Source organism: Cryptomeria japonica, chromosome 11, assembly GCF_030272615.1.
Source record: "Cryptomeria japonica chromosome 11, Sugi_1.0, whole genome shotgun sequence".
Lineage (NCBI taxonomy): Eukaryota > Viridiplantae > Streptophyta > Pinopsida > Cupressales > Cupressaceae > Cryptomeria > Cryptomeria japonica.
In genome coordinates this window covers 237544785-237557002 of record NC_081415.1, presented here as the reverse complement: position 1 = coordinate 237557002, position 12218 = coordinate 237544785, and the positions used below count along the sequence as shown (strand labels likewise).

Genomic DNA, 12218 nt, shown 5'->3' with positions numbered 1-12218 from the left:
ATCTATTTAGTAACAATTAATCACACAAATACCCATTAGTACTTTACAATAAACATAAATAAAAACTAGGCACAAGAATCACACCTTCGATTCATACAAATGAGTGAAATCGATATATTCCTTCTCAAACACGAAGCAAGAAATAAAATAGAAAATGTCAAAATAATTCATAACAGGTACCATAACTAGCTAGTAGAAGGAAACCTCAAAAGCTAGGGTGCACTACTATCATGCTCCCTAAACCATCAACCCACAAATAAACACCTAAGTGAGAAATACAAAATAGAGAATAAATGAGGAAAATAACAAAATTATAATGGATCATTGCCTTAGTGAGGTATAATGACCTCACCTTACATACGCAACCACACAAAGGAGTGAAATGAAGAAACACCTAAATATTTAAGCAACAAAAAAGTAGTGGCTAAAACAAAAACAACAAATAAGAAACAGGTATTTAAAAAAATAGGTGAGCCATTCCCTTAGTAAGGTATGACAATCTCAAATTTAATGTAGAGTTAGGTAGAGTGAAATGAATAAATGCCTTTTCAAATAATAAATTCCAAGTAGTGAAGTATGTTGACCTCACCTTTCATTTATAGTTAGATGGAGTAATAAAATTAAAAAAAATGTCTTTTCAAACACTACGCAACTAATAATAGATAGCCTAATGAACACATGACAAATAAATAAATAAGCTTAAAACCACAAAAATCAAGTGGACTTTGATATAATGGCCTCACCTTCCATTTATTGTCAAATGAACAAGTAAAAAAAAAAAAAAGACAACTTCTCAAGGGTAAAGAAGAAATATAGACTAGCCTAAACAATACATGATGAAGAATAGATAACTAAAAATTAAAAAAAATCATTTGGCTCATTACCATAGTGAGGTATGAAGACCTCGCCTTCCTCCCCAAGCTAAACATATGGGGGGGTTGAAAATGGCTACCAAATAGAACTTCACATCCTCTCATCATTCTCTTCATGTAGACCTCCATATTCTCTCCACTAAATCCCTTCAGTCATTGGCAAATGAGTGTTGAAGTGAATAGATATAGGTGCAAAATACAAGTTTTGGGGAAGAAGTGGTTGATATTAGAGTGTTGTTTCATGTTTAATGCTATGCACTACAACATTGAAGACAACGTCACTTCATATCTGCATGCTATCCCATGAATGCATGCATGAAAGCAAACTTACTAAACATGGAGGCATGAGATGAAATGTGGAGTGATGATGGATAAATATGTTGACCTTGTTTGATTGAAATGAGTAAATTTCTATGATGACAACATGTCCTTAATTGATGAAAATCTACAATTGAATGTCCACATGAACCACCAATAGTCAACCATAAACTTAAGGAAAAAATAGAAATGTATGCTTATCCTCTATATATAAAATAGTGTGACATCCCTCTCAACAAAAAATTTAAACTAACCATTGCACCATATGGGACCGATAAAAAATTTATGATGTGCTTGATGGAAAATTGGGTCATTGAAAGAGAGTGAAATAATTTAATAAGAAAAATGGAAAATGATATTATAAATAAACAATATTGTAAAAAGTGGTGTACCTTAGACAGCTCATATCTTAAGAAGTGGTAATACTTCTGACCGAAGTTTGTGCAACTTTGAGCAATGCTCACAAGAGTTAATTCTACAGAGATTGAGAAACACAGAAAAACAAGTTACAGCATGGAGGGATATTGGAACATTGTGAGTACTCTTGCCTTTCCTCTCCTAGGGTTGGTTTTCGCATACATTTTATACATAAGTGTCAGCAAGGAGTAATGACAAATCTACTACGGTGCCTTCGTACCCAATAGTGGGCTCATTTTTTGCAAACTGGAAGAACAGAAGACGGCTGCCGGATTGGATTACAGAGCATCTGACCAAGGCTCCCTCCCACACAATCACCATTGAGCGTCTGGGAACGAGGAAGACTATTGTCGCGGCCAATCCGGCCAACGTAGAGCATTTGCTCAAAACCCGATTTGAAAACTATCCCAAAGGCGACTTCTCCACAATCATCTCGCGCGATCTACTGGGCACAGGGATCTTTAACGTGGATGGCGAGCACTGGAAATTGCAGAGAAAGGTGGCCTCGTTCGAGTTCAACACGAGCTCGTTGCGAGATTTCATAACAGAGGTCGTGCAGGGAGAAATCACCCATCGACTCCTGCCGCTGCTCAGAAAAGCCGCTGTAGAAGAGAAAACTCAGCTGGATGTGTTGAAAAGATTTGCCTTTGATAATATCTGTAAAGTGGCCTTTGGCACGGAGCCCGCTTGCCTAGAGTTTTCGCTTCCTGTTTCCCAGTTTGCAGACGCCTTTGATCTCGCAACGCAATTGAGTTGCGAGCGCTTCGCGGCTCCCTTGCAGCTCCTGTGGAAGGTAAAGCGTTTGCTAAATGTGGGTACCGAGAAGCGCTTTAGCAAAGCAATCCGGGCCATACATGAGTTTGCACAGGAGGTAATCCAGACAAGGAAGGCAGAAATCTCTCTTTCCCATCAGGATCTCTTATCCAGATTTCTGTCACTTGATAGGAGCGCTGCCGGTGTGGAAGACCAAGGTTCATATGATGATTTTGTGAGAGATATTGTGATAAGCTTTGTATTGGCAGGCAGAGACACATCATCTGCCGCGCTCACATGGTTTTTCTGGCTCTTGTCGTCTCATCCTGAGGTCGAACAGCGTATAAATCTAGAGATAACAAGTGTTTTAGCTGGCAGAGAAGCAGTAAATCATGAGGAGGGAGAAATGGTTTTCTCTTTCGAGGAATTGAAAGATATGAAGTATCTACACGCCTGTATTTGTGAATCCATGCGACTGTATCCACCTGTTCCGTCTGACTCAAAAGAGGCCTTGCAAGATGTTGTTCTGCCTGATGGGACAGTGGTGTGCAAGGGTGTGCGTGTGATATACCACCCTCATGCCATGGGAAGGATGCAGAGCATTTGGGGCACCGACTGTTTGGAATTCAAGCCGGAGAGATGGCTGAAGCAGGATGACAATGGATCACTCCTAGTTGTCACGGAGAATGTTTTCAAATACCCAGTGTTCCAGGCTGGGCCGCGAATTAATATGCTTGGGGAAAGAAATGGCGTTTATTCAGATGAAATCCATCGCTGCGAGTGTGCTAAGAGAGTTCAAATTCAAGGTTGATCCCGATTTCAAACCCAAGTTCGTTGCCACACTCACTGCAAAAATGGAGACAGGCCTTCCTGTACGTGTTGAGAAATGGGACCATCTGAAAGGGATTTGAAAACATAGCTCTGGCTTTCATTTGCCAAGTGTATTGTATTTACATAGTTTCACGAATTCAGATTCGATTTGTTAAAGTTTATGGACTGGTAGTACGGTTTGAAGAACGGTGATAGTTTAAGTTTCTTTTCTGTTTTATGCATAATGATTGCATACATATCCAGTATAATTAGCTTTAAAAACAGCCCATGGGCTATATTTTTTTTTCGTTTGTTTTTGTTATATCTTATCTGCTCGTTTGTAGCAGATCTGTAGTCTATAAAAAACAGTGTTGTTTTTGTAAGAACAGTCAGTTAATATACAGACAACTTCATATGAATGATTCTACTTTATCTTTCCTAGTCGCTTAGTTTTTAAACAGTGATTTCTCTCCATTCTGTAGTTTTTGAAGTACTCTTCAGTGTAACGTTAGTGTTGTTTTAAGTATCTTTCAATTGGTAGAAACTTTTATTGTGCATATAACAAGTTCCCGAAACAGTTATTCTCGGATAGCTAATGGCAGTAGCCTACATTTCCGCTTTCGTTGTTTATAAGAGACAACTATGGATATTATAGTATAAAGATGAAAATCTTGTTATTATCCAAAGGACTCTAGGAATTAGTAGAAATGAGATGCATAGAACCAATAGATTAGAATACCTTGAATGATTTAATAGTAAAACAACAAAATTAGTTGGGAGAAGAAGAACAATTGAGTTCTATTTGTCATCCAGTCAATATTGGATTATTTTCATTTTTTCCATATTGCTGATTGACAAAATCGAAGGATGCATAAGAGATTTTACAAATTGCATATCAAGATGTACATAAAATTAAACTAGTAAGACTTCAATCTTTCAAAGAGAGTTTGAAAATTTAAGGATGAAAGAACTTGAGTCCATTAAAGAACTTATTATTAGGACTCAAGGTATTGTAAACCAGTTTAGAACTCAAGTGGAAACAAGAAAATGTTCAGATCTCTTCCTCTTAAGTTTGGTCTAGTGGTGATAACCATTGACGAAAGTAAAAATCTAACCACTTTCAAAGTTGCAAGATTGATACGTTCATTGCAATCTCATGAGGAACATATGCAACGTTCTACGGAAAGCATGGTACAAGCTTTTCAATCTGTTGTAAGAACTAAACAAAAGTGTACAACTCCTCCATCTCACTCAAATAAATCTAAACGTGTGTCACTTGCTAATAACAAAGGTCGAGGTAGAGAAAGAAGGAGAGGTAATAATATAGGAAGAGGTAGAAATTATATGGATTGTAGGATTATCTAGTGTAAATATTGTGAATGGTATGACCACTATGAATCTGAATGTAGACAAAAGAAATATGACTTGAATAAGTCGAGTCAATTATACTGAATAGTCTTCTGAAGATGCAAAGCACTCCACATTCTCACACGTAATTTAATGAAAAAAATATCAAAAGGATGTGCGGTTTTTGGGTAGTGCTTGCTCAAATCGCATGACAAGTAAACCTAGTTTCTTGGTCAAATTAGATGATTTAATCAAAAGTCATTTAAATTTGGTGATGGTAAAGAGGTTCATGCAATGACAAAAGGTACCTTTGTAGTCAAGGCTAAACAAGGAAAAATTACTCGCATTCATTATACTTTGCTTGTGCCAAAACTATAACATAATGTTTTATGTATTGGGCAACTTGTAGCAAGAAATTATAATGTACTTTTTGAAGATAATTGATACAAAATATTTTTTAAATCAAATAATTATCATCTTGTACCAAAATACATTGTTTCCTCTTGCATTGGTTTCTAGTAAGTTGCATGTACTCAAAGAAACCATAGAGGGTTTTTGGTTATGGCATCAACACTATGGTCACCTCATGCATTTGTCACAACTAACAAAAAACTTAGACAATAGATTTAAGCCCTTTAGTCACATATGAGGAAACCAAAAAAAATGGTCAAAATTCAATGTACAAAATTTAAGAGCTTAGCGTGTGCGAAGTTAGGGTGGGTGACTACTAGGTCATTACCCCTTGTTGTTTCAAGTAGCTATGAACAATATGTTTCTTTGATATTTTTAATGATGATTAATAATTGTACTTAAGAAATTAAACAATAATTATAAGAATGGTTCTTTATCTACTAAAAAATTTATGAAAATTTCTTCCACTAAATCGATGAATGTTATGTTTAAACATTTAATTTCATGTCATATTTTAAATCATTTGTAAAAATTGTAGAAAGATATTTAACCTTTAGCTTCAAAACTAGTTGTGTAGAAACCTAAAATTAGCCCAGCCTAATTAAATAAATATTTTTATTTATTTAATTTCACTTTTTACCAAATTAAATTAATTTTTTTTATGTAATTTATGTGTCTCTTCCTCTATTAATTAAATAATTTTTTTAATTAATTCATTTAACCTTTTCCCCTTCCATTTATCTAAATGATAAGTGACTTCTTTTCCATCTTAATCACTTCCTTTATTTTATTATTTCTTCTACCTACCTTTCAATCTTAGCCGACCATCTTTTATCTCACCTCTTAATCCTATCCCTCCATTTTCAGGATGTTCTCTATAGAAGAGCATATCAAATCTTGGAGCATACTTACATTCTGCTAAATTGACTTTACCCTACATCATCACAACCGCATCCATTCTTCATTGAGCTCTTGTGCAAGCATAAAAATCTAAGAGCAACAATATCAAAGCAAGATCAAATGAAGATAGGAGAATAAAAAAGATCAAACCCATTTAAATGTGTGAAGGTATCATTTGGTTTATTTGGTGATTTTATATATTTAATGTCTCTTCATTGATCTTTTGTTGAATTTCATTGTAGATCTAGGATTTTGTGGTTGGAACTAGGGTTTTCAATATAGGGTTCAAATTCAACATAGACATTTTGACATGTCCAATGGGACACTTGTCCCTTCTTTCTAACATTTTTCTTTGATTTTTTAGTGTTTTCAAATTTGTAGGCCAAATTTTACGTCAATTTCTAACCGATTTCACATTTTTGGTTGTTTCTATTGCATTTTTGTATCTTCTATTAGATTTTGAGTCTTTCCACATTTCTAGTCATTACTGTTGCGTCTGCAGTCATTTTTGGCATGTTTATGACAAATATTGTCACATTTTTTGTTTTCTATCATTCTGTTCGAACAAGTTGGAGTAGTATTATGACAAGTAGAAGGTAATCTTGAATATGTCATTTATTATGTTAGTAATGATTTGAAAGATGCTAAATTCAAGTAAACAATTACAAAAAATAAATTCTTGTAGTTGTCTATGCCATAAATAAATTCAGACATTATATTACTGGATACACTATTTTCATTCGCAGTAACCATGTAGCAATATGTTATTTGATGAACAAACTAGTAGTCAATGGGAGACTTGTTAGGTGGCTATTCTTGTTACAAGAATTTGACATCACCATTATTGGTAAGTTCGTAAAGGCTAATGTTGATGCAGACTTTCTCTCCTACTTGATAAACTCAATAGAGGACCTAGAGGTCAATGAATCTTTCCAATGAACATCATTTTGTCTTGTCAAAGCATTCACCATGGTATGTTGATATTTCTAACTATCTAGTTGTAAGTCAAACACCTCGACACTTTTCCCCAAGGTAGCAGAAGTAGTTGATCATCACGCCTCATCCTATTCTTGGATAGCTAGATACTTTTTATGCACATGGCCTGATAATGTCATGCATATATTTTTGTGAGAGGATGAGACATATAATATACTCAAATCTTTTCATGATGAACTTTATGGAGGCCATTTTTTAGTCAAAGGGATCACCATCAAAATACTTAATTATGGCAATTATTGGCCTACTATACAGAAGGATGCAATTCATTATACAAAAGAATTTGATCATTATCAAAGGATGGGAAGACCTACAGGGAGTGATGAATTGCCACTTCAACCTCAGTTATCACTAGCACCATTTGATAAGTGGGGACTAGACTTCGCTAGACCAATTGAACCCACATCTAATAGTGTAAAGCGGAAAATCGAACCCTAGGTGTTCTCCCCCACTCCAAGGAGAAAGGGGGGTCACTAGGATTGACGGTTTTCACTTAGGGGAGACTTTACATTCAAAAGAGGGGTTGAAACCCACAAGATCCAATCCCACACAATGCAAGATTGGATTCTAAATGAGTTTCAAGGGTTAAGACAGCAAGGCTACCCTCTTTTGTAAAGAATGTAGATAAAAGATTGAACTAGGAATGTATGTAGAAGCAAGAAAGATTCGCTTATAAACAGGGATAGGAATATAGGATGAAGCTGCAGACCTGGAATTAGCAGTAAAATATCGAGACGGCGCTGTCCTGCAAATTTGAGCAAAAGTTGACGGGACGATGGCGCCCGACGTGCACACGGTCCTCCGAAAAATCCGCGAAATGAAGGGGGATCTGTTCGTCTCTGCACAAGGATTCCAGATCTTCAATTACAGCCGCATACCTGCAACCTACACACAGAAAAGCGGAGACGATTGGGGGGTTAGGGATTAGGGGTTTGCCCTTAGTTCAAACCCCGGTTTTGGAATTAACCAAGAAATGAGAAATGTTGTAAATGTAAATGTTTGTAATGTAAACAAGTACTTGATACCTTGTTGTAAGAATGTTTGTATTCTTACATGCGAAGGTGTAAATGTTGTTGTATGTTCTATGTTGTATGTGGTATGTGATCTCCTCTTCAATGGTTGAATCCTTGTCTTGAATGCAACACTTAGCCTTGAATGGAGACTTAGAATGATCAATTGCTTGAAGGAATGCTTGAATGCTTGAATGCTTGAATTCATGAATATCGTTTCCGCCTCTTTTCCATCTTACCAAAATGGGAGAGGAAATGTAGTTTATATACTTGTCAATTAGGGTTGAAAGACTGATTTTTCCGACCTTAGGCCGACCAGGAAAGATTATTTTCCAATTTGCAAACTTAAAGACCCGAAGCCCCAAAAGAGACCGGGCCCAAAATAGGGCCAGGGACCAGGGCGCTGGGTGCCATGGTCCTGGGTGACCACGGCGCTGGGCGCCATGGTCCCACCTCCAGGGACAGCAGGGTGCAAGGAGGATCGAGCCAGGGTGCTAAAAAATGCAGTTTTTGATGTCATGAGCAAGTTTCGGGGTCTCCATTCAGGTTCAGTGTTGCGTCGCCATCGTGAAGACCAAAATGCGGTCGAAATTGCAAGTGTCACAATTTTAGGACGCTACATTTGGCCCCCACTTTAGCGGGAGTATAAGCATACGCCAATACTTCTGGTAAAGTACAAGGAAACAACATTGAAAGGCTTTCACCACGTCAAGAAGGCAAGATATACCAAGCCCCCAGTGGACTAAGGATCTTACGACTTCGATTGACAAAGTAAAAGGGAAGATCACGAGGGAGAACCATGACTGTCAGTAGTAAGGTTCCCTCACTATGAGTCATGCAAGAAAGATATCAAAAAATTTCAAGGCAAAGCTAAATTTGTCAAGAAATTTTCATGTATCTTGAAGAGATATGAACAGGGTGTATGCCCCCCTACATTAAAGCGATCGCACATGCCTCATTGGGGGTGATTGCTTTAAGGTAGTGATACATATAGGAAATGAGAAGGAAAGGAGCACGTTATCACAAGGATTTAGCCCCCAAGTGTGAGATAAGTCCAAGGATAATAGACACAAAACACAAAGCACAAGGTGACTTCACTTTCCTTGAGGTCAGTATGTTGTATGATCATTCATGTGTATCATATGTATGTATGCATAATTGTTCCTCATTCCCCAATCAAGGAAGGTCACCTAGAAGAAGGGAACACATGTGTCTTTTGAGTCAACATGAGAGAGACCAAAAGAGGTCGCAATGCTTTGCATCATCCTCAAGTAGACAACACTAAGGACAACAAATAGAAGAATGAGAATAACACATAGAAGAAGTAACACAAGAGAGGAGGAGAGAATCTACTATGCTAATGAAACTAGTCTAGCATGTCATCTACCCCACGATCTTGCTGATCAATGTTTCGGGAAGGCAGGGAACACGCTAGAGGAGGAACATCCAACACAGTAGATGGAGCTATCACAAGATCCAAACAAGTGCTATGTTCATGTTCCAAGCCACGTTGTTCTTGTCTAGGAGCTAGGATAAGTGCTTTAGAAAATTCGTTAGATAAATGGTTATCAACATCAACAAGTTCGTATTCACTATCAGAAGCAAGAGAAGTAACATTTTCATCATGAATAACATTTTCATCTATATCATCATCAAGATTTATAAAAATAGGATCTTTATCTCGCACAGGATCAAGACCATCATGCATCTTATGTTTAGGAGATTTTGGCTCAATTTCTGGCTGAGGAGAAAATGGAATAATGCTAGCTGAAGGTGTTTTTGGGGATTGCAAAGTTTGAGAAGCAGCTGCCTGAGCTCTAAGACAACGCTTTCATCGGCGTTCACGTGCAGAACGATTTCGTCTAGTCTTAGTAGGAAGTTGAGAAGATTGAGGAGGAGGAATGTTCTCATCCTTATCACTTGGGTGTTTGGGTTGTGGTCTCTTAGGTTGGATAATAGGAGAAGAAGAAGGTCTCTTCTCTCTATAAAAAGAAAGAGGAGGAACTGCTCCATATAAGGGAAGAGTATTTGGTTTAGGAAGGAGACCAAGTCCATCATGACGAGGAGGTATAGGTCTACTTTTAGGAAGTTTATTAGACATAAACATAGTCACATCCATAGGAATGGGTTGGGAATCTTCTTGAGGAAAGACATTAGTTTTATCTTTCAAAGGAAGAACTTCCTTCTCAAGAACGATAGGAATATCAAGTTTGGGTGTTCTAGGTTCACTTAGAGATAAGATCATATCTGTTTTCCACTTTTGATAAGATTTGAAAAGATGATCACTTCGCGGAGGAAGAGATTGGAATTGTTTAGGCCAAAAATAATCAATAGGAACGCTAGAAGTTCTTTCAGCTGGTTTAAAGAGACTATGATTGACAGTAACAACTTCACCATTATGGGGAAATTTCAAACACTTGTGAATAGGAGAAGCAATAGCTTTCATGGAAGATAGCCAAGGATAGCCTAGCTTCACACGAAATTGTTCAGACGATGGAATAATAGCAAAGTTCACATCAAGGGATTTATTATTGACCTCAATAGGTAATGTAATAGAACCAATTGCAGGAGAAGAAAATGCATCAAATAGTTTCACAACCACATTTGTTTTGTCATAGATCACTTGATTCAATTGCAAAGTAAAAAGAAATTCTTCAATAATGATATTAACCATGCAAGAAGGATCAATAAGCACTCCACGACAAGGTGTATTCTTGACTTTTGCAACTATATATAAAGGACCATCAGGTGCCCTGATAGTTTCACTGGAATCAAAGGTGATGGAAGGTTCTTTAGGGATTTTCTGCTGCTCCACAAAGTTAATCACATTCGGAGTCATAGACACAAGATCATCAGGTGAGACAGAGGAATCATTAGTATCAATCGCATTAGAGGTATGAGAAGCTGATGGATCAGTAGAAATCTGAAGATTTTGGTTAGGAGGAGCTACAGATGTATTGCCTTTATCATTCACACCAGAAACAGAGATAGTATTATTATCAATCAAATCTTGAATTTTACCCTTTAAAGCAAAACATTTTTTAGTATCATGCCCAGGTTGACGATGAAATTGACAAAAAGATTTGTTATCAAAATAGGGTGAATTAATCTTTGCAAGATCTATTTGCCTTATAGGAGGAAGAGTAAGCACATTTTGTTCCAATAACTTATTCATAATACCATGCAATGATTCATTCAAAGGAGTAAACTTTCTTTCTTTCCTGAAAAACTTAGAAATAGGAGGCACACCTGATGCTGCATTCACATTGTTGTTGATGATGTTTTCATTGAATTTAATGGACTCTCTATTCGGTTTAAACTTCCCAAATGGTTGTTGACTACTATCACCCTTATCACTCGGAGCCATAGGATGTGATTGTTCCATTTGACTCACAGTCAGTTGATAATTGTGAAGAGTTGCACACAACTATTGGAAAGAAGTAAACTCAGAAAACAGAAGTTTTTCTCTAATATCTTTTTGTAAATTAGAAATAAAGATTCTTTGAATATCATTGTCAGGCACTGGAAAAGAAATTTGAGCATACAAATGCTTATATCTACCAATGAAATCAGTCACTTTTTCTTTAACACCTTGTTTACAATGCATTAAATCAATCAAAGTAACTTTAGGACTTATATTGTTTTGAAATTGTTGAATAAAAGCATTTGCAAGTTGTTCGAAAGAAGTAATAGAATAAGAAGGCAACGAGCAATACCATTGTAGGGCTTTGTCTCTTAATGTTCTAGTAAACAGTTTTGCAAGCAACCTTTGGTCATAAGCAAAATCAGTACATATTGTTTGAAAGGTCTTAACATGTGTTAGAGGATCACCCTTACCATTATAAAGCTCCAAATGCGGAATTTCAACATGTTTAGGGGGAATAGCTCGAACAATGTCAAGAGAAAGTGGGCTCGTAACATCAAATGTGGGCACACTAAACTTAGATTGATTCATAGAGGCAATTTGTTGTTGTAAAGAAGAGACAGTTTGTGCAAGATTATTAATGGTCGCTTCAGTCGAAGAGTTAGATTGTGATGGAGGTGTTATGTTATTGAAAGAAGGTAGAGAGTAAGGTGGCGGGACGCTATGATAGTTAGTCATAGGAGATGATTGGAAAGGAGGAACACTACAAGGAGGAATGGAATGATTAAATGAATTGCCCCCTTGCGCCAGGTTCATTTGCAGAGATGTAATAGGAACACTCATTGAAGGAATGAATGAAGAAGTCGGATTAAATGAAGGAAGAGGGTTAATTGAAGAAGAAGGGTTGCCCCCATGACTGGTGATCATAGGAGGAATGTCTTGTATTGAAGTAGTCATTATGTTTGATGTAGAAGTAGGTATACTAGCAATAGGAGTTGTCAAAGGAATAGAATGATTGAC

General features: G+C 36.8%; 1 pseudogene; it reads left to right on the top strand.

The window, feature by feature from the left end:
* Positions 1–1535: 1535 nt before the first annotated feature.
* On the top strand, positions 1536–3271 carry LOC131860158 (cytochrome P450 94B3-like; annotated as a pseudogene).
* Positions 3272–12218: the final 8947 nt, after the last annotated feature.